Source organism: Tympanuchus pallidicinctus, unplaced genomic scaffold (assembly GCF_026119805.1).
Source record: "Tympanuchus pallidicinctus isolate F22 unplaced genomic scaffold, pur_lepc_1.0 scaffold40, whole genome shotgun sequence".
In the NCBI taxonomy this organism is placed as follows: Eukaryota; Metazoa; Chordata; class Aves; order Galliformes; family Phasianidae; genus Tympanuchus; species Tympanuchus pallidicinctus.
In genome coordinates this window covers 129153-151904 of record NW_026294759.1, presented here as the reverse complement: position 1 = coordinate 151904, position 22752 = coordinate 129153, and the positions used below count along the sequence as shown (strand labels likewise).

General features: G+C 42.1%; 1 protein-coding gene across 1 annotated transcript in view; it reads right to left on the bottom strand.

Moving 5' to 3' along the window:
* Positions 1-15605: 15605 nt before the first annotated feature.
* Positions 15606-22752, bottom strand: part of PRMT8 (protein arginine methyltransferase 8) — a 47212-nt gene continuing 40065 nt past the window's right edge. Inside the window, exon 10 of the mRNA XM_052701694.1 lies at positions 15606-21551. The gene's annotated coding sequence lies outside the window, so the exon portion shown is untranslated. The remainder of the gene's footprint in view (positions 21552-22752) is intronic.

Here is a 22752-nt window from a genome sequence, read left to right as displayed (position 1 = left end):
GATTCCTCAAGTTCCATCAGTCATTATATATCTTCCATTCATTGCCTATCATATGCACATAATGTACTGCAAGTTGTGATATGTGCTGTTAGGATGATCAGTCAGAAGCGTACCACTTGAACATCTTGTAAGGGACTTTATTCATTTATTTATTTTTGTATGTCTACTTTTCTCACTTTCTTTTTGTTCATGATAATTGATTTTATTAAAAAAAATTGAGATTCCTTTTAAGACCTAGGTTTTTTTGTTTTTGTTTTTTTTGTCTTGTCCTTCAGACTCTCTCTTCTGCAGTCACCATCCCAATTGCTGTCCTTCGTGCAGCGAATTAAAAACAGACATTTTCAAAAGGCTTTTATTCTTCTAAGCTTTATATTTGTCTGAGCTTTTGTGGCTAATTAAATTAAAGAGGTGGATGCTAAGAGATTGTGGAATGTATCATTAAGAGTGTCTAATTTGCACACTTTTTTTCTTCCTTGCACAGATTTCAGATCAGAATTTGTGAGTAAATGAATTGGCAGCATCCCAAAATATTCAGTGACAGTGATGATGGAAGAAAGGGATGCCACTCAGAGGGACCTCAACAGACTTGAAAGGTGGGCCTGGGTGAACCTAATTTCAACACAGCGAAGTGCAAGCCTTTGCTCTTGGGCCAGAGGAATCCCAGGCATCCATACAGACTGGAAGGAGCAGTCCTTGAGAGCAGCCCTGCAGAGAAGGACCTGGGAGTCCTGATGGATGAAAAGCTTAACATGAGCCAGCAATGTGCTCTTGCAGCTCGGAAAGTAAATGGTGTCCTGGGCTCCATCAGAAGAGGGGTGGCCAGCAGTGAGAGGGAGGTGATTGTTCCCCTCTGCTCTGCTCTTGTGAGGCCCCATCTGGAGTACTGTGTCCAGATCTGGAGCCCCCAGTACAAGAAGGACAGGGAGCTGTTGGAGAGGGTCCAAAGGAGAGCCACGAAGATGATCAGGGGACTGGAGCATCTCCCCTATGAAGACAGGCTGAGGGAGCTGGGCTTGTTCAGCCTGGAGAAAAGAAGAAGGCTGTGAGGAGACCTCATTGCAGCCTTTCAATACCTAAACAGAGCCTACAAACAGGAGGGGAATCAACTCTTTGAAAGGGTAAATAACAGCAGAACAAGGGGAAATGGTTTGAAGTTGAGGGAGGGAAGATTTAGGTTGGATGTCAGGGGCAAGTTCTTTACAGAGAGAATGGTGAGGTGCTGGAACAGGCTGCCCAGAGAGGTTGTTGATGTCCCATCCCTAGAGGTGGTAAAGGCCAGGTTGAATGGGGCCCTGGGCAGCCTGGTCTAGTATTAAATGGAGAGGTTGGTGGCCCTGCATGTGGCAGGGGGGTTGGAGATTCATGATGTTTGAGGTCCCTTCCAACCCAGGCTGTTCTGTAATTTTGTGATTCTGTGATTCTATGATAGTCAGAACACAGGGAGTCAGGCCAGTCCTATGCCCCCAGAAGAAACAAAGAGGAACAGGACTGGAGAATAGGATACAGGACCTGCTGTACTGGGAAAAGCGCATCAGTTCTTTCCCATTTGTGATGTGATAGACAAGGGCTTCAACACTCACCAAGACATCCAGGTGAAACAAAAGAGGCTATTTGAAAAGTACAGTAAGAGAAACTGCCAATGCCCTTAATGAATTGAAATTTTAATTAAAATTTGTAATATTCTACTGATAAGTTAAAGAGATGCATAGGAATTAAATTAATCTGATTGAACTCTTACGTACTGTTCTCTGATTCTGTGATAAACCTTGCATTTGTTCCCACAGAAAAAGCAAGAAGTAATGGAAAGTTGAAGTATGTGCTGTTTTAAAAAAATTGCCTCAGAACTTCTATTATTTTGGGAATGTTGAATGTCCAGCAAATTCATAACTTTGCAATTTGCCTCCATATTACGAATGTCCATTAATGTTGCCTTTCTGTTTATTGTTTTTCTTTTTTTTCAGCAAAATTTTGTAAATAAAGTTTTTCACTTAAGTTCTGCCTATCAAACAGTGGTAAACTCTCTGTTGAATAACATATATATGAGGGAAATACAGAGGAACAGGCTTTTAACATTCAGAGTTCTTTATTATCTAATCAAATTGTACTTAAAATAGTAATAGAATTTGAGAGTCCAAATGCAGATTTGCTGAAGTTTATGGAAAGAAGCAACCATTTAACAAAATCTTTTGGAATCGCTGAAGAAATGATGAGGAGACTTGAGCCACGATGTGGTAGAAAGCAGGAATGTATTCATTAGTTTTCCTAAACTTTGGTCCTAATTTTACTCTTTGCCTGTCTCATATCCCTCCGAAGTGTGAACTCAACCATAGCATGATCACTACAGCCAAGGCAGCCCCCAGTCCTGATGTCACCAGTCAGTTCATTTGCACTGGTGAGTAAAAGGTCCAGTATTACAACCCCCCCGGTAAAGTCTTCTATTCCTTGACTCAGGAATTTATCCTCAATGCACTCCTGGAGCCTCGTGGATTGCCTACAGCTTGGCCTGCTACTATTCCAGTAGATGTCAGTGGTGGAAGTTCCCCAGCAGGACAAGCACTTGAGATCATGACACCTTCTGTAGCTGGAGGTAGAATGCCTCATCAACAGGCTCTGCTTGATTTGATGGTCTGTAGGAGATACTGATCATAAGGCTCCTTTTGCTGCCTTGGTCTCTAACTGTCAGCCATAGGCTTTCGACTTACTCATGGCTATACTTTAGGGACAACTCTTCACATTCGATTCCCTTCCTGATGTAGATAGTAACACCCCCCACCCCTCCTTCCTCATCTGTCCTTTCTGAACAGCTTGTAGGCGTCAATAGCCACACTCCAGTCATGGGAATCATGGTTTTCTAGAAGCACTGTAGCTTTCCAGCTCCTCCTGTTTGTTTCCCAAGTTGTGTGCATTATTGTGGAGGCACTTGAGCTGGGCAGCTGGTCTTTTCACCTCCCTAAAAGATAATTCCTTTATTCTTTTCAAGTATTTCCTTAGATTTTCCCCTCTTGCCTCAGCAGTTACTGCCTCATCATCATATGACTAAGAATGTCTATGTCCAAATACAAACCTACTAGCAAAATGCAAGTATACTTAATGTTGTTGCAATGAACTGCAGTAGTAGAAGTTGTAGCTATGTTGTTAAGGTAGCTAATGCTTGTTGATGGATAGCCCTGCAGTTTGTTTAGAAAACAGGAAGAGTCCTTTTGATAGATGACCCTGTAGTTGTTTAGAAAAGAGGAATAATCTGTGTCTTTGTACCAAGTATTATCTACTTGGTACTTGGAGATTCTGCTTTGAATCAACTAATTTTGTGAAAGCAAATATTGTGCAATCAAGACAAGGGGCTAACTGAGCATCCATGAAGATTAGATTCAACCAACGGATACAGTGAGGAACACTACTAACATCATTCAGAGGGTCCATGGATGACCACCACAAGAAGACTGAATACGTGCGAGGAAGCAGAATACTACGTTAATGATTTTGGGGAATATATTGAATATGTATGTACTGCCCAGGAAAATGTTTGCATGTGTAGCGCAAGTAATGTATATAAGTGGAATATCTTTTGTACAACATAAGTTCTTAGCTGTTTGACCTCTGTATTTTTATGTAGCAGAGTAAAAGATTGCTATTGTCAGTTAGGATAAGTGTCAGCATAAGTGTCATGAAAGCATAGAGCATATTAGGTAGAAGCGTAGACAATTTTCTCATTAAGTACCAGTTGTATCTTTGGATAAGTTTTCTTTTTTTTCGTTCTTTCTTTCTTTTTTCCTTTTCTTTTTTTCTTTTTTTAATGAAACTCATACTGAATGGCTATGCACATTTTTAACAGCAAACCCTAAATGAGAAAATTAAGAAAAATACACATGTGAGTCCAAGGACAACATTTTACTTTCTTAACAACAACTCTTGAAGAATTAAAAACGAGGATAAAAATCTACTGACTTAATAGCAATGCTAACAGTGGCCCTAGATCATAGAAGTCAGTAACTAATCCTCAGGGAATTTAAAGGAGCAAAATGTTGGTCCATATTTCACAATCTTTGTTTTATATTTATTCATGGAAATGCAAGTGATTGTGTTTTGCCCTGCAAATTTAGTGTAATTTAGTTCAGAATTTTCATTCTGCAATAAAGCAGTCCAGCTGCAATTGAAAAAGCATTCATTATCTCTCAGGGGTGACTTATTTGGACCTGGTTTTTCCTTACCACCTTCCCCTCACTCCTCCCATTCTACTAAAAGTACACGGTGAACCAAATACAGTACAAGTGGAAAGTGAAGGAGAACAGAAAGGAGAAAGGAGAGCAGATAATTTTAATTTCTATCTGTCAGTCTGGTTTGTAGCAAGACACATGAGCAATTATACTGGATCAGCAGATGGGTCTGAGTCTTACCTGTAGAAGATAGCCAGCTCTCATGAAGCATTTCTCCAACATTTCTCCAAGGTCCCCCAGATCTGCTACTACTATGCAGAGTTTCTCTTTTTAGTAAGAGTAAAAAAAGTCATTAGTTTGGATATCTCATCCCTTTCCAGTGCAATGTAGGCTGTAAGAATTTTACAGAAGCAGCTAATTTTTAAAGTTTACATTTAGGTCTAAGTGATTAAAATCTAAAGGTTTAGGAAGATGGATGTGTTTACATGAGAAACTGATTAGGTGATTCTGAAGTTCTGTGCTTCAGAAATGTTGGAAATATCCAAGTAATTTTTATCAGGACAGTATCTCTGATAAAAGCAGAATTTATTCGCGATTGCAATAGCGGGCGTCCCGCAAGCAGGAGCGCGCCTATGGACACAACATGACAGCCTTTATACCCTGCTTCCCCCCCCCCCTTGCTTCCCCCTCCCCCCTGTTTTCCCAATGGCTGGGTACTCGAGGTTCACAACCTTATCAGAAGGTTTACATCTGCCATTTACTTGTTAATTTATTTGTTATCTGGTGTCTGTCAGTAGTCATCCTGTTGTTTCCAAGATGTCTCGGTGCTCTCCTTGTACTGATATGATGATTTCCTTTAAAGTCATCGTTAAACACAGAGCACTGGGGGGGTGGGGGGGGATGATGCCAGGCCTTCCAATGCCTCTTCAGGCGCTTCCTTGGGCATGCCATGGCTTGTTCTCTGGTTTGATCTCGTGCAGGATATTCTTGCAGTATGTATGACAAAATATACATATATACACTTGTATACAGAGCGTGTGTTCCTGGGAAGGTTCGTCTAGAGGATAAGTGATGTAAACTTATCAGAGATCTTCCCCAAGCTAAGTAGAAGGACTCCCAAAAAGATCTATGATAGCAGAGATCATGAAATAAAAATATTATCCAATTCTAATGCAGAAACAACATTTCAGAAGCTCTCCTGCTTTCCTTTCACAGGATCACTTTGGAATTCCATTTAGTGATTTTCCCTTCAGCTCATACAGGTTTATAATCTGTATCTTAAACTTTTCTTTGCAGCCAGGAGAGTCCTGCTTAAAGCACATAACCAACAATTCCTTATTGTCTACTTTTTCTCTGGTTTGATCAATCCTGTTCAGGATGTTCTTGCGGTGTATGACAAAATATACACATATACACACATATACTGAGCATGCATTCCTTAGGAAGGTTCATCTAGAGGATAAGTGATGCAAACTATCAGAGATTCTATTCTATTCTACTATTCTGATAGTTTTCATCACTTACCCTCTAGATGAACCTTCCCCACGAATGCAGAGAACAAGTCATGGCATGCCCACAGAAGCGTCTGAAGAGATATCAGGAATGCCTGGCATTTGCTCTTTGTTTAATGAAGGCTTTGAAGAAAATCACCACATCATAGGACAAGAAGAACACTGAGACATCTTGGAAACAGCAGGATGGCTACTGACTGACACCAGATAACACACCAATTAACAACTGTAAACTTTGATAAGACTGTGAACCTGGAGTACCCAGCTGATGGGAAAACAGGCAAAATGGGAAACAAGGTACAAAAAGTTGTCATTTTGTCCTTAAGGGTACTCCTACTTGATGGACGCCCGCCATTGCAATTGCGAATGAAATCCGCTTCTATCAGAGATACCGTTCTGACAAAAATTATTTGGATATTTCCAACAGTGATTATGTGGAAGTGATTTAATGAAATTTATCTTCTTTGGTGTGAGCTTGTTACGTTGAAGGAATAGACGAACATGAAACTAAATGGGTTTGGACTGCAGCTTTCTTAGGTTTATTTTCTTTATGTAGTTACACATTTTAAAGAAGCCACAATTAGAAATCTATACCTCTTTTGAACTAAGTCTCTGTCCTTGGAGGGTGATAATCCTACACTTAGAGTGTGATGACCCTGTACTTTGCAGGTGATAACAGCCTAATGAACTTACCTCTCTAGTGGCAGGGTACTTGCACACATTGCTCATTGGCCCTGCACAACCTGTCCCCAAAAACTGCCAGCCACATCCTGTTTGCACTGTTCCTGGGTCATAGAATCGTAGAATCACTCAGGTTGGAAAAGACCTTATAGATCATTGAGTTCAGTCATGACGTAACCATACAACCCTAACTAACAACCCTCCGCTAAATCATGTCCCTGAGCACCACATCCAAATGGCTTCTAAACAACACATCCAGGAATGGTGACTCAACCACCTCCCTGGGGAGTCTATTCCAGTGCTTAATAATCCTTTCTGGAAAGAAGCGTTTGCTGATATCCTACCTAAACTTACCCTGGCACAAGTTGAGGCCATTTCCCCTGAGTTAGGAAAGGACAAACTGAGGGTTAACCATTGTATAGGAACGCAAGTAAGCAGGATGAGAGGCCAGATAAGAAAAGAACATCTCAAAACTCTATTGTAAACTTGAAGAAACATTACACAAGAAACAGGTCTGATAGGATTACTTCGGCTGAAGACAATGAACCTTCATCCCATGACCACCAGAAGGAGACCCCCACTGCTCACAGCACACATACAAGAGGGAGGCACCATATGCTGATGGGTTCTTGGAAATGTAATGAATATGTATAAAAATTCCAGGAAAATCATTGATTATGTGTTAGTTCGACCTATATCTGTACCAAATTTTTGCCCTACGTTGTGCAAGTTATGTGGATCTATCCCCCTTGCACCCGGCGTCTGCACAGCACTGAATAAACCATACCTGCTTTGTAATCTTACTTGTGGTACAGAATTTGATTCTGCACGTCAATTTGGCACTCTAGATGGGACAACGTCTGCTTGACCACAGGCTGAGAGAGGGGACACCTTAGGAGCGCCTCGAGATTTCTTGCAAGGACTCCCCTTTCTCATCCAGTCATTGCAGGAGCAGACAAGGACCATCACCTGGCAGACCAGGTATTGTATGGAATGAGGGGAACCTGTAAGCCGTATGTCCTACACTGGGTATAGCTGTTGCTGCTGCCCCTGAGTTAGTGAGCTCACGGGTTTGGTAGGTTGCCAGCTGGGGTGGGCAGGCTCTGGTGAGCAGCTCCTTGGGGGAGCACCCACAAACAGACCTTGTAAGTCGTATGCGGGGTAAGGAGACAGGATATAGTGTGTATCCTGTCAAATGGTTATCTGGGTTCTCCTGGTTGTGATAACAGGAATTACAGGTTGTGTAATTGCTATTATCATCTGTTATAAGTGTTTGGTACCATGTACCTGAATCAATACCATCAGAATGGTATCACCCCTCATCCTGTCCTGTCACCAGTGAGATCAACCCCGCTCTCACTGTAAGAACATGTCAGATATTGGAAGAGAGCAATAAGGTTTCCCTTCAGCCTCCTTTTCCCCAGACTGAACATCCCCAGTGCCTCCAGTCTCTCCTCATAGGGCATATTATCCAAACCCTTCACAAGTCTTCTTGCCCTTCTTTGGACCTGCTTCAGCACCTCAATGTCCCTTCTGTACTGAGGTGCTCAAAACTGTACGAAGTACTGGAGGTGAGGCCTCACCAATGCCGAGTACGGGAGCAGGATTACTTCCCTAGTCCTGCTCACCACTCCATTCCTGATACAAGCCAGGATGCCATTGGCCTTCTTGGACACCTGAGCACACTGCTGGCTCATATTCAGCTGTCTGTCCATCAGTACACCAAGATCCCTTTCTAACAGGCAGCTATCCAGCCACTCCTCCCCAAGCCTGTAGGGTTGTCTGGGATTGTTGTGACCAAAATGCAGGACCCAACACTTGGCCCATCAATCCAGTCTATCCAAGTTTCTCTGTAGTACCCTTTTCCCCTCAGGCAGATCAACACTCCTTCCCAGCTTGGTGCCGTTGGCAAACTTACTAACAGTGCACTCAATCGCCTCATCAAGATCATTAATAAAGATATTAAATAGAAGTGGCCCCAGTACTGAGCCTTTGGGGACACTGCTCATGACCAGCAGCCAACTGGATTTAACTCCATTGATCACAACTCTTTTGGCATGGCTATCCAGCCAGTGTTTCACCCACGGAGCATATGCACATCCAACCTGTGGGCAGCCAGCTTCTCCATGAGAATGTTATGGAGGACAGTGTCAAAGGCCTTACTGAAGTTCAGGTAGACCACATCGACAGCCTTACCCTCATCTACTAAACGGGTCACCTTGTCATAGAATGAAATCAGGTTTGTCAAACAGGTTTTATCGTTCAACCCATGCTGACTGGGTCTGATCCCCTAGTTGGCCTTTAATTGGTCAATGATGGCTCCCCAGATTATCCATTTTATGACCTTCCCCAGCACCGAGGTGAGAATGATAGGTCTGTAGCTACCAAGATCATCTGTCCAGCCTTTGTGAAGATGGGTGTCACATTTGCCAGTCTCCAGTCCGCCGGGACAGTTAGCCAGGACTGCCGAAGAATGATAGAGAGTGGCTTGGCAACCACATCTGCCAACTCAGCACTCTAGGGTGCAATCCATCCAGTCCCATGAACTTGTGAGCACTGAGCTTTCAGAGCTGGTCCAAATCATGGATCATGCAGGACCTATTCTGTTACATCCCTATCTACCAGCACAGGGGGCTGTGTTCCCAGGGAGTAACAAGTCTTACTATTAAAGACTGAGGCAAAGAAGGCATTCAGTACCTCAGCCTTATCCTAATTCTTGGTCACCGACTTGCCCTCAGCATCCAACAAGGGATGAAGATTCTCCCTAGCCATCCTCTTGCTGTTGATATAAGAATATTTATTGTTTTCTTTTACCCTAGTGGCCAAGTTCAGTTCTAGTTGGGCTTTAGCTTTTCTAGTTTTCTCCCTGCACAGCTTCACTACATACCTGTAATCATCATAAGTAACTTGCCCACTCTTCCAGAGGCCATAAACTTTCCTTTTGTTCTTGAGATCCAGCCAAAGGTTTCTGTTCAGCCATTCCAGTCTCCTTGCCCATCGGCTTGTCTTCCATGACTTGGGGATGATCAGCTCCTGCACCTTTAAAATAACTTCCTTAAAGAATTCCCAGTCTTCCTGGGCTCTCACGCTCTCCAGAGCTCCCTCTCAAAGGACTCTCTCAACCATGGTCCTAAAGAGGTTAAAGTCTGCCCTCCAGAAGTTCAAGGTGGCAGTTCTGCTGACTCCCCTCCGTGGTTCAACAAGGATTGAGAAATCTAGCATCTCGTGATCACTATGCCCCAGATGAACTCCAACCTTAACATCCCCCACAAGACCTTCTCTGTTAACAAACAGCAGGTCCAGGATTTTGCTTCCCCTCCTTGACTCCCTCTCCAGTCATGTCAGGAAGTTATCTCCGCGACTGCTCCCTATCTGCTATATTGTAAATCCAGCAGATGTCTGGGAAGGTGATGTCCTCCATAAGAACAAGGGGGAGTGAGCTTGAGACCTCACTGAACTGTTTATAAAGTGTCTTGTCCACCTCTTCATCCTGGTTGGGTGGCCTGTAGCAGACCCCCATTCGCTCTGCTCCCTACCAGCACATTTTATACATGTGTTGGGGTTCAGCCACTGTCACCTCCCACCTCTGCCCATACCGCGTCAGTGCTGCCAAATGTCAGGGGCTGTGCCCTCCCTTCATAATGGCTTTTTCCACTGTGTATTACCACAGATTTGCCTCTCTGTGAAGGCTCCCTTGGTGCAAATTTCCTCTATGCAGCTGATCTGCACAAGTCTTTGCTAAAATGCTTTATCAACCTGTACAATTCTGTGCTTCTGTGTGATTAATCTCTCGAGATTATTGCTCTTCTCCCTGCGAAGAGGGAGCACAAAGAAAAGAAACACTAAGGCCAAGTATTTAGGACTTGTGGATTTTCTACTCAACATCAACGGACTGACTGAACAGTTGACAGTATAAAAAGCAAGAAATTAATTTGGCATATCTCCACCCTTTAATCATTACTTATATTATCATTACAGTCCTATGTGGACCATTTAGCCTTCAGTGAGGCTATGTCAAACAAGAATACTTGGTATCTGGCCTTCATTACGTATGTTATAAAGACAAATGCCTTAGTATGTAGAAACCTGTTCTAGTCAATAAGCCTTCACTTATTCTACTTACTCTTCCCATCCCCCTTCTTGTGCTTTCCCACATGCCAGAGTTTGAACTGAAGGGAGGCTGCATTCCTCAGCTCACCCTTTTTATCAAACTGTTGCTAGGAGGGGTGAGTTAATTCCTTTTTCTTTGATATCTTGTTCTATAGCACCTTTATCTCAGATAAAGGCTCTGTCATTGTCTTTGTTTGCTTTACATGTATTTTCTCTTTTTTTGAGAAAAAAAATGTGAAGAAAAACACACAAGTTTAAAACCCAGCGAAGGACTGGGAATGTCCAGTGCAAACAAAAAATTGCTGAAGACAGTTATTGTTCTCCCTCAAAGTCGGCCACATTAAGCACACTCTGTGCATTGTCCTTATTTTTCACTAAGCAGCCATAACATGATAGAATGGGCAGCAGAGCAGCAAGAACCCAGGCAGTTCTTGTAACAGTGAGTGAGGATTTGCTCAAACACAACAGCACTAGGGGGAGGGAGGGAGAGAGGGAGGGAGGGAGGGAGGGAGGAAGGCTCTCCAGAAGGAGATACCCTTGCCTCCGTTGTCAACCCTTACTACCAGCTGCTCAATCACTGTTTCAAGATGTGACTTAGCATTTCCACTACAGCATCTCTTCTAGATTTCTTTTCTCTCCCTCTTTTTTCTTTTTTTCCTATTTCCTTTAGATATGGAAGAATGAGAAAACATTTGTTATAAGATTGGGGACGGTTTTTCTTGTGCCTTTCTTAATTATCACTTGATTTTCATTTTTGAATGTTACTGAATGCTGAATCTATTTCTCGTGGATCTCTTACTCAGAATACCAAGATCATGCACTCCAGTGATTGTCATTAGCACAGAATCCTTAAGCTTAAGTGAGAAGCAAAGTAATTCTCCTGAACTTTCTCTAGTCCCCACCTATTTTCTTCCCCTAAAACAATACTCTGTGCTCTAGATGTTATGCTGGACATTCTCTGTTGCCCAGTGATTCCTTCTGAGTCACATATCTGTCTGTGAACACCAAGAGTAATGCTCTATCTAAGCCATCTAGTATGAGAGCAAACTGACAGTTCAAAATCATGGAAGCCATCAGAAAAGCCTAGACAAAAGAATGCTGGCCTCTAGAAGACTAGTTGGAATGAAAACAGATCAGGATTTCAGGCTTTTATCCTAAGAGTAGTTTATGATGCACAGAAGAGAGCTACACTGTTCCCAAATGCAGCATATATATATGTAACAGTTGAAGCAGTGGTCTAAATGGTATCTATAGCAATTCATTCTGATCAAAGAGCTCCAAGGTCTTTCTTTTCTGTGTCAGATGGGAAGTCATGGCATAGTACAAGACATATGACGTAACAATCTGAATTTCAATTGTTTTAAGCCATGGGGTAGATCTGTGAAGAAATATTGGAAAATTTCCTTTGGGGGAAAAGAACTTGTGTTTTGTTTGTTTGTTTGTATCAGGCTATAAGACCTGATAAGAAAAACCACACAAAATATTTTTTGCTAAAATTATTGTAAAACTGCTTAAAATGTGTTACTCCCACAGCATTTACAAAACTATAGGAATACTTTCTACAAAAAAAAAAACAAAAAACAAAACAAAACAAAAAAACTTCAAGTGTTGTTACTTTATTCCAAAGCAAAACAGGTTTATTCAATTATTACTTCATAATGTGAGTGGATAGGTGTAAAAGTTGTTTGTGACTGTCTGTTTAGCAGTGGAGCTCTCATCATCATGTTCTTTGTGAAAGGGCTGTTTTCTCTCCAACTATAGGACTGTAGATAACTTGACAATGTCAAGTGATATTGTGTTTGCTCAAAAGGTTGATTGTTTATCCACAATCAATTTTGTTTTAAAATTTAGTTCTGCTAACTATGCTATAATCATAAGCTTAAAGCATTTTCCGTAGAAAATGGAATCTCTTTCACGCGTGGATTGTAATATTAAATCTACATTGAATTACTTTGTATAAGCCTTGCAAACAGGAACTTTATTTCTGTCTGCAAATCATCAATTATTTGAAGTTTTAATTCTCACAGGTTCCAGTTCTCCAATTTTAGAGCTACGTGAAATAAACAAACAAAAAAAGTATTCTAATAAATGGTGTGCTTTAATCTGCAGTTTACCATTATTTAAAAATAAAGCAAGATACTACAGCTTTACTTTTCATAAGGGAGTTAAATGTATTTTTAGATATGTAAGATTATTTTCGTAACTACTCTCTGCAAAACCAAAATTTGTTATGGAGGAAGAGAAACAAGTAAGGAAAAACCAAAGATTTTGTTCACAGGAATTTTGGCAAAGTACTTGAAAAACCATTATTATTCACCATAGGACATTATTTGGTTGTTTATTTTTCTCAGTGTCTGCTGAATACATTTGGAAGCAAAATGCTCTGTTTTTAAATGATCATAAAATCACAGAATAGCTTACGTTGGAACGAATCTCAAAGACCATCTAGTTTCAGCCTCCCTGTTATGGGCAGTGTTGCCAACCTCTAGATCAGCCTGCCAGAAACCTATCAAGCCTGGCCTTGAATCCCTCCAGGGACAAGGCATCAACAACTTCTCTGGGCAGCCTGTTCCAGAGCCTCACCACCCTCCAAGTGAAGAATTTCTTCTGAATGTCTAACCTAAACCTTCCCTCTTTCAGTTTAAATCCATCCCCCTTGTCCTGTCATTATACACTTGTGTAAAATGTCAGTCCTCCTCCTGCTTGTAAGCTCCTTTCAAGATCTGGAAGATTGCAATGAGAAAGCTAAGCAGTCTTTCTCACTAAGCTAAACAATCCCAACTCTCTCCACCTTTCATTGCTGAAGAGGTGCTACAGCCCTCTCACCATCCTTATGGTCCTCCTCTGGATCCACTCCAACAGCTCTGCATCCCTCCTGTACTAGGGGTCCCAGGCATGGACATAATGTTCCGGATGAGGCCTCACAAGGGCAGAGTAGAGGGGGACAATCACTTCCCTCTGCCTGCTAGCAGCCTCTCTTTTGATGCCGCCCAGGATACCACTGGCCTTTCAGGCTGCAAGAGCACACTGCTGGCTAATTTCCAGTTTTTCATCCATCAGGACCTCCAAGTCCATTTCAGTAGTGCTTTTCTCTACAAGTTCTTCTCTCAGTCTGTACTCGTATCTAGGATTACCCCCAACTCAAATGCAACACCTTGCACTTTGCCTGATTCAACCTCATTAGATTGTCATGGGCCCACTGTTCAAACCTTTTCAGGTCCCACTGGCTGGCACCCCTTCCTTCTGTTGTATTGACTGCACTACTTAGCTTAGTGTCATCAGCAAACTTGCTGAAGGTACACTCAATCTCATGGTCCCAGTCATTGATTAAAATGTTGGACACCTGGGGGACACCACTCTTGACCAGCTTCCACCTTGAACATAGAGCCATTGAAAACAACCATCTGGCTGAGACAAACAAGTGGCATGTAAGTGCTAAATGGACAGAGTAGATATCTCATACACAATTATGTCTCCTAAAATACTGCACTGACGAAGGAAAGATGAATCATTCTAACATACAGATCTTACAGCCCACCACGCCATTAATTGTAACATGTTACGCAAGAAAATGTTTTATAAAATACTTGTCAAATGAAAGATGGTTATAATCAAATGACTAGACTTGAATGACTCATTTATGTTTGAAGGTGCTGCTTAAAGGAGCTAAGGCAGCTGTGTGCAATCTGTGGGCTGCATGATGCCCAGCACGGCAGGCAATGCGGCCCATCCGCTCCCACCGCATAAAGGTGGTGGCTGTTCCAGCGGAGCAGCCCCAGCTACCTGTCCATTGCTTAGCAATAGTCAAGCAGTCAGTGCACCATTAATGCTGCGTTGACTGAAAGCAGGGTGTGGGGGGCAGTGCTGTGCAGTGCTGACTCACATGATGGCAATGGTGCATTTTGATACACAGGCTAAACATGGGGCTCTGAAAAGCAAAGAATACACAGCTGTGCTTTTTGTTTTGATAAAGGAATTTGAAAATAGAATCACGGGATTGGTTGAGTTGAAAGGGACCTTTAAAGGCCATTGAGTCCCTTGCACTAAACAGAGACATGCACAGCTAGAACAGGTTGCCTGGAGCCTGATCCAGCCTTTCCTTGAAGGTCTCTAGGGACAGGGCATCACACCACATCTCTGGGCAACTTGTCCCAGTGCCTCACAAGTCTCACTGTAAAAGACTTTTTCCTTACATCCCGCCTAAATCTACCCTCTTTGAGCTTGAAGACTTTTCCCCTTGTTCTAACACTAACACCCTGCTAAAGAGTCTGTCCCTTCTTTCCTATAGCTCCCCTTTAGATACTGGAAGGCTGCTATCATGTTCCCCTCAGAGTCTTCTCTTCTTCAGGCTGAGCACCCCAGATCTCTCAGCCTGTTGCCATAGGAGAGGTGTTCCATCCCTTGGATCATTTCTGTACCCCTTGACTGGATGTGATCCAACAGGAACTCACATGTAGACACAGTACTCCAGAGGTGAATCCTCACCAGCACAGAATAGAGGGGCAGGATCACTTCCCTTGACCTGCTGGCCATGCTTCTTTTTATGCCACCCAGGATACAGTTGGCTTTCTGGGTTGGGAGGGCACATTGCTGTCTCATGTCCAGCTTCCCATCCATCACCAGTCCCGTGTCTTTTTTGGCAGGGCAGTGCTCAATCCTTTCATCCCCCTGCTTGTACTGGTAGTGATGGCTGTCTCTGCCCACGTGCAAAGCCTTGGATTTGTTGAACCTCATGAGGTTCTCCAGGGTCCAATGCTGAATGTGTTATCTCTAGATCTATCCCTGTCTGTGACAGGGGAACAGCAGGCCAACAGGCCCAAAAAAAGTTTGTGGGGAGGTGGTGTCACTGGTTTATATGCTGGTTTGACTCAGTTCTGTGATTAATAGGGCAGGGGGACCCAAAGACCCATGCCTGGGAAATAGGATTTGGGCCCAAAAACAAAACAGCGGCAACAATCAGGAGGAAAGTTAATTTACTAAATATGACATTGAAATGCAAGATAACACAATATAATACAATATAATTGGGACTGAGGCTAATAAACCAAATAAAATGAGGGAGAGTCCAAAACCAAAGGCCTTACTCTAATGCTGAAGGTGAGGTGGCTATGGAGCACACAACCATAGATGAGTAGGAAGGGAAAGACAAAAAGATGTTTTGTGACTTGCAGAGAGTTTTTATCTTTTCCTTCTGAATGGAAAATAGAAATGGAACAGCGAGCCTCCTGGAAGATGTAGTTCTTTTTCTCTTCTGAGAACCAGGTACCCAGAAATACTGACAATCCATGAAACTAGAGCATTAAGTCTTTAACTCTCAATGCTCTACATGGTGTTATGATGTGTAATACCAATAACAAAAGTCATAAAACCATAGCACCTGTCTAGATCTCTCTGAATGGCTTCCATCCCTTGGGCATGTATACTGTGCCCCACAGCTTGGAGTTTCAAGACTGCAAAGACCATTTTTTATGGCTACAGATACATGATCTGGGATTCCTGGGTTCCCCTTGTCTGGATGAGTTATCATCGAAGAATGGGAACCTATAAGGGACAATGGTCCCATTATTAAATCCCCTTTGAAAATGGCCAACATTTTGAAAAAATGAGAACAAACTTTCCTAACTGGAGGAAAGAGTAGCATCTGCTGTAGTATAGTGTCTAATACTGTGTATCATTACTCTGAGGAAGGACTGAAAGATGAAAACGAACTTTTAAAGGCTTGTATCAGACAACTGAGAAATGAAACTACATCTCTGATAGAGCAAACTGCCTTCCCTTCAAACGGCATTTCTCCTCCAAAATTAAGAACTATATCATTAGAAGAGGAAAAGGACTTAAATCAGCAGGATTCTTGGATCCTGGTTGAATCTAAGAATAAAAAGAAAGCCAAGCAGACTAAAATCCAAGTAGAGGATCTGGGAACCTGAGGTCCTCTAGAAATAAGATCAGTAATAACTTAAAAAACAAAGAAAGTCCAAGATTGACCAGTGGGGTTGTCACCTGAGGTGTGGCCCCCCACCCACACCACATTACATGTAATGGTGTGCTGGTACACAAGCTGCCAAACTCATGGATCTGTTACAGCGATTTAAGCAAAAAACATGAGAGGGCATACCAACTTGGCTCTTGAGATTATGGGACATGGGGCTGAAAGCGTGATCCTGACATTTCTAAACTTGCATCCGTTACTGGCCCTCAGAGAAACACTGTATGCAACTGTAATACATAATGAGGAAAATCATTCACTAATTCAATGGATAATGATGGTGTGTAAAACCATGCGGCCAAACAAATGTGACATACCAATAAATACTGGTCTGTGGACTTGAATGGAGGAACTTCACTCTCAGTTCTCTGATATAATTTTGAAGGAGACAATTTATGCTTTTGAGAGTCCTGGTTAAGTATTCAGCAGGAATGAGAGACCTCTTCTTGCAGCAAGCTCCTCCCCACCAGTATGGCACACTGGTGTCCATACCAAACCCTGTATTGGCCTTGAGGTTCTCCAGGGTCTAATGCTAAAACCTGTTTTCACTGTGTTATCTCTAGATCTATCCCTGTCTGTGACAGGGGAACAGCAGGCCCACAAGCCCAAAAATAGTTTGGGGGGAAAGGATGCTCTTTGTAGCTGTTGTCATTTCCAGGTGTCATGGTTTTAGGAATTTTGTTATTTGTTTTCCACATCTTAACATCATGTAAAGCACAGGGAGCGAGAGTTAATATTTCAGTTCCATGGACTGATGATTTTGTGGATACCTGGTTCTCCGAAGAGAAGAACTATGTACCCCAGAGAACTTTGCATTCAGAGGGAAAGATAAAACTTGCAAGTCATAGGACCTTTCTTTTACACTGCCTGACAGTGTGTGGGTATGCTCTCCAGTCATTTCACCTTCAATTCAGAGTAAGGCCTTCGGTTTCAGATACTCTTTCTCTCATTTTATTTGATTTATAAGCCTCAGTTCCAATTATATATTGTATTTTATTGTGTTATCTTGCATTCCAACATCATGAGTAACTTTTCTCCCAGATCATTCCTGCTGTTTTGTTTTTAGGCCCATTTCCCTACCCTTCCCCTTTACCCCTTTTCTTGGGGGCATCTGTCTGTGGTTCCCCCACCCTGTTAGTCACAAAACCTGGCTGAACCGGCCCATAAACTGTTGACACACTTTCCCCTCTTTGGCCTGTGGGCCCTGTCATGGACAAAGATAGATCCAGAGATAACTCCATGACTGTGGAGAATGTGGGCAATCTGAACTGAATCTGAACCTTGTAAAGTTAGTAGAAAAATAAAGGCTTTCTTAAAGTTAGAGAGTTGCAGAGTGCTGTAGCTAGCCTTGGCCTTCATAGATTAGATTGTAGGCTGGGTGGTCTGCCAGACTCTGGACACTGTACCAAGTTTTTTTCCTTTTAGCATCTGCCAGCTATGAATCTTCTTTATTTTAGGAGCACTCTATAAAGGATTAAAGGCCATTATGTTTTTTGGAACTTACTGGTTTCTTATTAATTTCATCATGTTCTGTTTTGGAGTTGTATATGTATATAACCAAGTAAGAGCACTGATGGAGACACCTGCCTGGTACCTATAAGCAGTGCTGTATGATTTGAACATTAACAGTTACATCACAGAGGGAGTAGCTAATTTTACAAACAGCTCGATATTTAGACCAGTTTCCCAGTTCTCTTCTTGGTTCTGGTTCCTTATGCATTTTTGAAATGCCAAATTAATGGTCATGTTATTAATTCCCCTGAATTTGTTCCTCCTAATAATAATTTATATTATCTGGAGGAAGCTTTCTCCAAAACTGGAGAACGCTGTGTGACAAGGAATATGGAGAGGTTTAGGAGAAATCTTAGAAGCATGGGGACCCCTGGTGTCATGGTATTTCACTCTTGAACACCTGTGGGATCCTGAGACACTAAGCAAGTATTTAAGTCAGGGATAATCTAGATTAGGTAGATCTGAGGAGGTACGACTTACTTGAGGTTTGGCTTGTGCTTACTGAGCTCTATATAATACTGTTTCAGAGAGAGAGAGTTTCTGTGCTATGACTCAAGACAAAGAGGGAAGTCTGCAAGCCAAACCTGATCAGTCACAGAAGGCACCAGTATCAATGTCAGTTGCCCCTGTGGAAGGCCAGAAATGGAAATGAGTGTTGTCGTGTCCAGAACAGAAAGAAGTGGAAGAGGGAGAGGAAGATCCAGGCAAGGGGCCATCCCCAGAACTACCATCATCGAGAAAGGCAACAGAAAAAACTAAGGGACACGGAGAGGAGAGTGAGCAGGAGGAAGTCACTGTTACCACTACTCTACCAGCACTCTTATTAGGATGTATTTTAGCATGCACAGAGATCTTGCAAGTGGGTTATGCGTAACTTAAGGGCAGACAATGCTAAGGAGAGGCTGAATCCTAAGATCCAAAGGATTTATTTGTGTTTATCCACTAGAGATGAATCTGATGCAGTCTAAGATCTAGGACGTATCTCCTACCTCAGCTTGATAGATATGGAGCTTCTGTTCCTCTTTTTAAAGGTCAAAGAAAAACCCAAACTGAGTACATATTTCAAAGATGCAGATTCATACAGAGCATTGATGTCAGCTGCACAGAAAACAAAGAGCAATGCCTTCACGGCTCATCACCTGTATACACACAATCATGAATACACAATGAAATCCTTTTGCTTTCTAGCTGATCAGGGTAATGCAGAAATTAGTTAGAAATAAGACTTAATGCAAAGATAATTATACAGTGCAGGAATCAGATAAGCAGTCAGACCAACAGCTTGCTTGCTTACAAATGGTCCTTTTTCTTACACCTCATTTTGATTTTTCTCATGATTGTTCTTCCCACACCCACCATGACTCCCAATCTTTCTCTACCATTCACCTCTTGAAGAAGAAACTTGTTTCTTGTTGCTTCCTCACCAATGGTCCCAGTTTTGCCATATTTGCAACCACATATATTTTATATTTCTGAGAACACGTATGTCGCTTTGGATTTACACATTATTAGTGGTATTAATACAGTTACCACTGACTATTCAATTTCTACTTGCAAAAAAGTCCTTATCTGTGAATTTAACTGTGAGATTTGCATATAACTCCCTCCTAACCAGCTGTGAAGTCAGCCATTACACACCTGTAAATATTAGCTTCTCACTTTGTTATTTATTATGACCTAGGCCAGGTCCTAGCCATCTCTCTGTACACCTTAAAAGCAATTATTTAATCAATCACAAAAAAGGTAGATGTGACTAATTTTACTTCTAGAAGGCTTTAGCCAGCCAGGTGGTCAGCAAGTAGAAGTGGGAACTGTCAGCCTCCGATATTCTTTGACACTAACACATCCTCTGTCTTGTTGGATTGCTGTTTGCTGATTCTGGCACTGCATCTGACATTGTTCTGTGCTACATCTTTGTTGAAAAATTGGAGAAAAATGGATCTGATGAATGGACCACTTTCTGGAGAAGGAATTGGCAGAATGGCCACACTCAGAAAGTTGCGGTCAGCAGCTCAATGTCCAAGCGGAGGCTGGTGACAAGTGGCATTCCTCAGGGATCGGTGCTGAGACTGGTGCTATTTAACATCTTTACAGGTGATGTGAACAATGGGATTGAGTGCATCCTCAGCAAGCTTGCGTATTATGTTAAGTTGAGTGGTGCAGTTGACACACCAGAGGGAAGGGATGCTATCCAGAGGGACCTGGACAAGCTTGAGAGCTGGGTCCATACCAACCTCATGAAGTTCAACAAGGCTTAGTGCAAGGTCCCTACAAGGACAGGCTAAGAGAGTTGGGGCTCTTCCCTCCAGGGAGACCTCATAGCAGCCTTCCAGTACCTGAAGGGGTCCTACAGAAAAGCTGGAAAGGGACTTTTTAGAAGAGCATGTATCAACAGGAGAAGGGGAAATGGCTTTAAACTGGATGAGGGTAGATTTAGGCTAATACCTAGCCTAAATCTAATTATTACTAAATTGTTACTCTCTTTTTTAGGTGAGAGTAGTGAAACACTGGAACAGATTGCCCATTGAAGTTGTGGATGCTTCAATCCTGGAGGCATTCAAGGCCAAGCTAGATGGGGTTTTGAGTAACCTGGTCTAGTGGGAGGTATCCCTGTCTACAGTAGGAGGTTGGAACTAGATGATCTTACAGGTCAAGGAACAGTACAGCTAGAATCCCTATCTGCAGGAAAATTGGAAACATTATGTACCAAGTGGCAGATACCATAATAGTTAAGATGCCTGAAGGCACTGTGCGCACTGCCTCAGCCTCTGTGCTGTTTGTTCATTGGATGAAGCCTGGCAGAGTGCATCTTACACTGAAAAGAAGGAAAGCCAAAACGTGGGGGCAGGGGAGGCAACAAAACACAGTAATACGTTTGTCTAACTGCTGGTATTTTTTTCCTCTGTACCAGAGTCAGTGCTAAAAGATTTGTTTTTGTTGACAGTAACTCATTAAAATTCTCCCCCATATACACCTCTATATAGGCAGAATTTTCTGCTGTGTCAGGTCATTATGAGAGAACTCTACTTCATCATCTAATAAAGTCGAAGCCTGTTTCAGAAAGCAGAGACATTCCCACAAAACATATCAGTAGCAACTGCCTGAATTCAACAGCTGTTGAAGCAATGGTTGTAATTCTTGTTATTTCAGTAAAAATAACAATGGCAAACGCATCTTCCCTAGGAAAAAAAAAACAGCAACAACAATAGAGAAAAATGGGTACTTTCACCTATTTACACCTCAATCAATTGTTAATATGAAACTGATAAAAAGATATCTGATTTTTGTATGATGAAAATAAACATCTCAAGAAAAGAATATTTCATAGGTAGAGTTTTAAGGACAGGAATAAAAGTTCACTCATGCTAATTTAATATTAATTTCATGTAGACAAACACAGACCAAATAACTTCAAATATTCTATCTAGTGACACTTGCTCCTTCCAAATACAGTATTAGTTAAAGGTCATCTGATCAGTCAAATAAGCTTTGCTTCTTTCCTCTCAAGCACTGAAGAGGAGAGCTTCAAAGATGTTTACCTGTACTGAAAACCAGTGTGTAGCTTCTGCGGTTGTCAGCCTCTTCCTGGTACCTTTTCTGCAACACGAACAGAACAGTCATTGAATCGTAGAATTATTTAGGTTGGAAAAGATCCTCAGGATTGTTAACAATCAACATCACCTACTGAGTCCCATCACTAACCCTTAGTGCCCTGTCCATAAATCCCTTAAATACTTCCAGGGATGGGCACTACTCCACCATTTTCATGGTCAGCTTGTCCAATACTTGACCAGCCTCTCTGTGAAGAAATTCTTTTTAATATCCTATTTAAACCTCTCCTAGTGCAATTTGAGACCATTTCCTTGTTTCCTGTCACTTGTCATCTGAGAAAAGAGACTGACACACTCCTTTTCTATTGGGAAATTTTCCTGATAATTTTCCCTGTAACTGCTTCATGGACTTAAATGGTGGATTTAGCCTTGTTGAACCTTATGTGACTGGAGTTGGCCAATCAGTCTTGCATATCCAGCTCCCTCTGCAATATCTTCCTACCCTCAAGTAGATCAACAGTCCTGCCTAACTTGGTATCATCTGCAAACTCACTGAAGATGCACCTGATAAAAATGTTAAATAGACGTGACCAGTCACCAACTGGATTGAACTCCATTCTCTATGACTCTTTGAGTCTGGCTATCCAGCTGCTTCTACCCTGCTAACTGTACACCTGTTCAAGATATGATCAGCCAATGTCTCCAGAATACTGTGGGAAACAGTGGCGAATGCTTTACTAGAATCCAGGTAGACAACATCTAAATTTGAGGTTCAAGAAAAGACTTTTTCACACCACCCAAATGAACGCATTGCTACCTGCTTACTTCGATGTTGGGCCAACAGGGCCAACAGTATGTTGCTAGACAGTAGAGGGGCTTGCCAACTGGGTAGCATTGCTAAGGATTCAGCCACTGACAGAAGTACTAGTAGATGTCAGGATGAGGCTTTCACCCTCTGGAAGCAGGTGCTGTTAGCCATGAAGGAAAAATACTCCTTCAAAGATGATCTGATGCCTGAGATAAAGAAATTATGGACTACTATGGAAAAATGCATCCTTTTTTTTTTTTGAAAGAATGCACTATGGTGGAAATGTTGCCAGACTCCACTTTCATTCCTGATGATCCAAACCAGGAGTCAGGTTGATCCTGAGAGTCAGGTGTACACCGAATATGTGGTGTAAATTCACATATTCACCAGAAAAGTATGCTGGTACATTAACTGCCATGCATGGCAGAAGACAAAGATG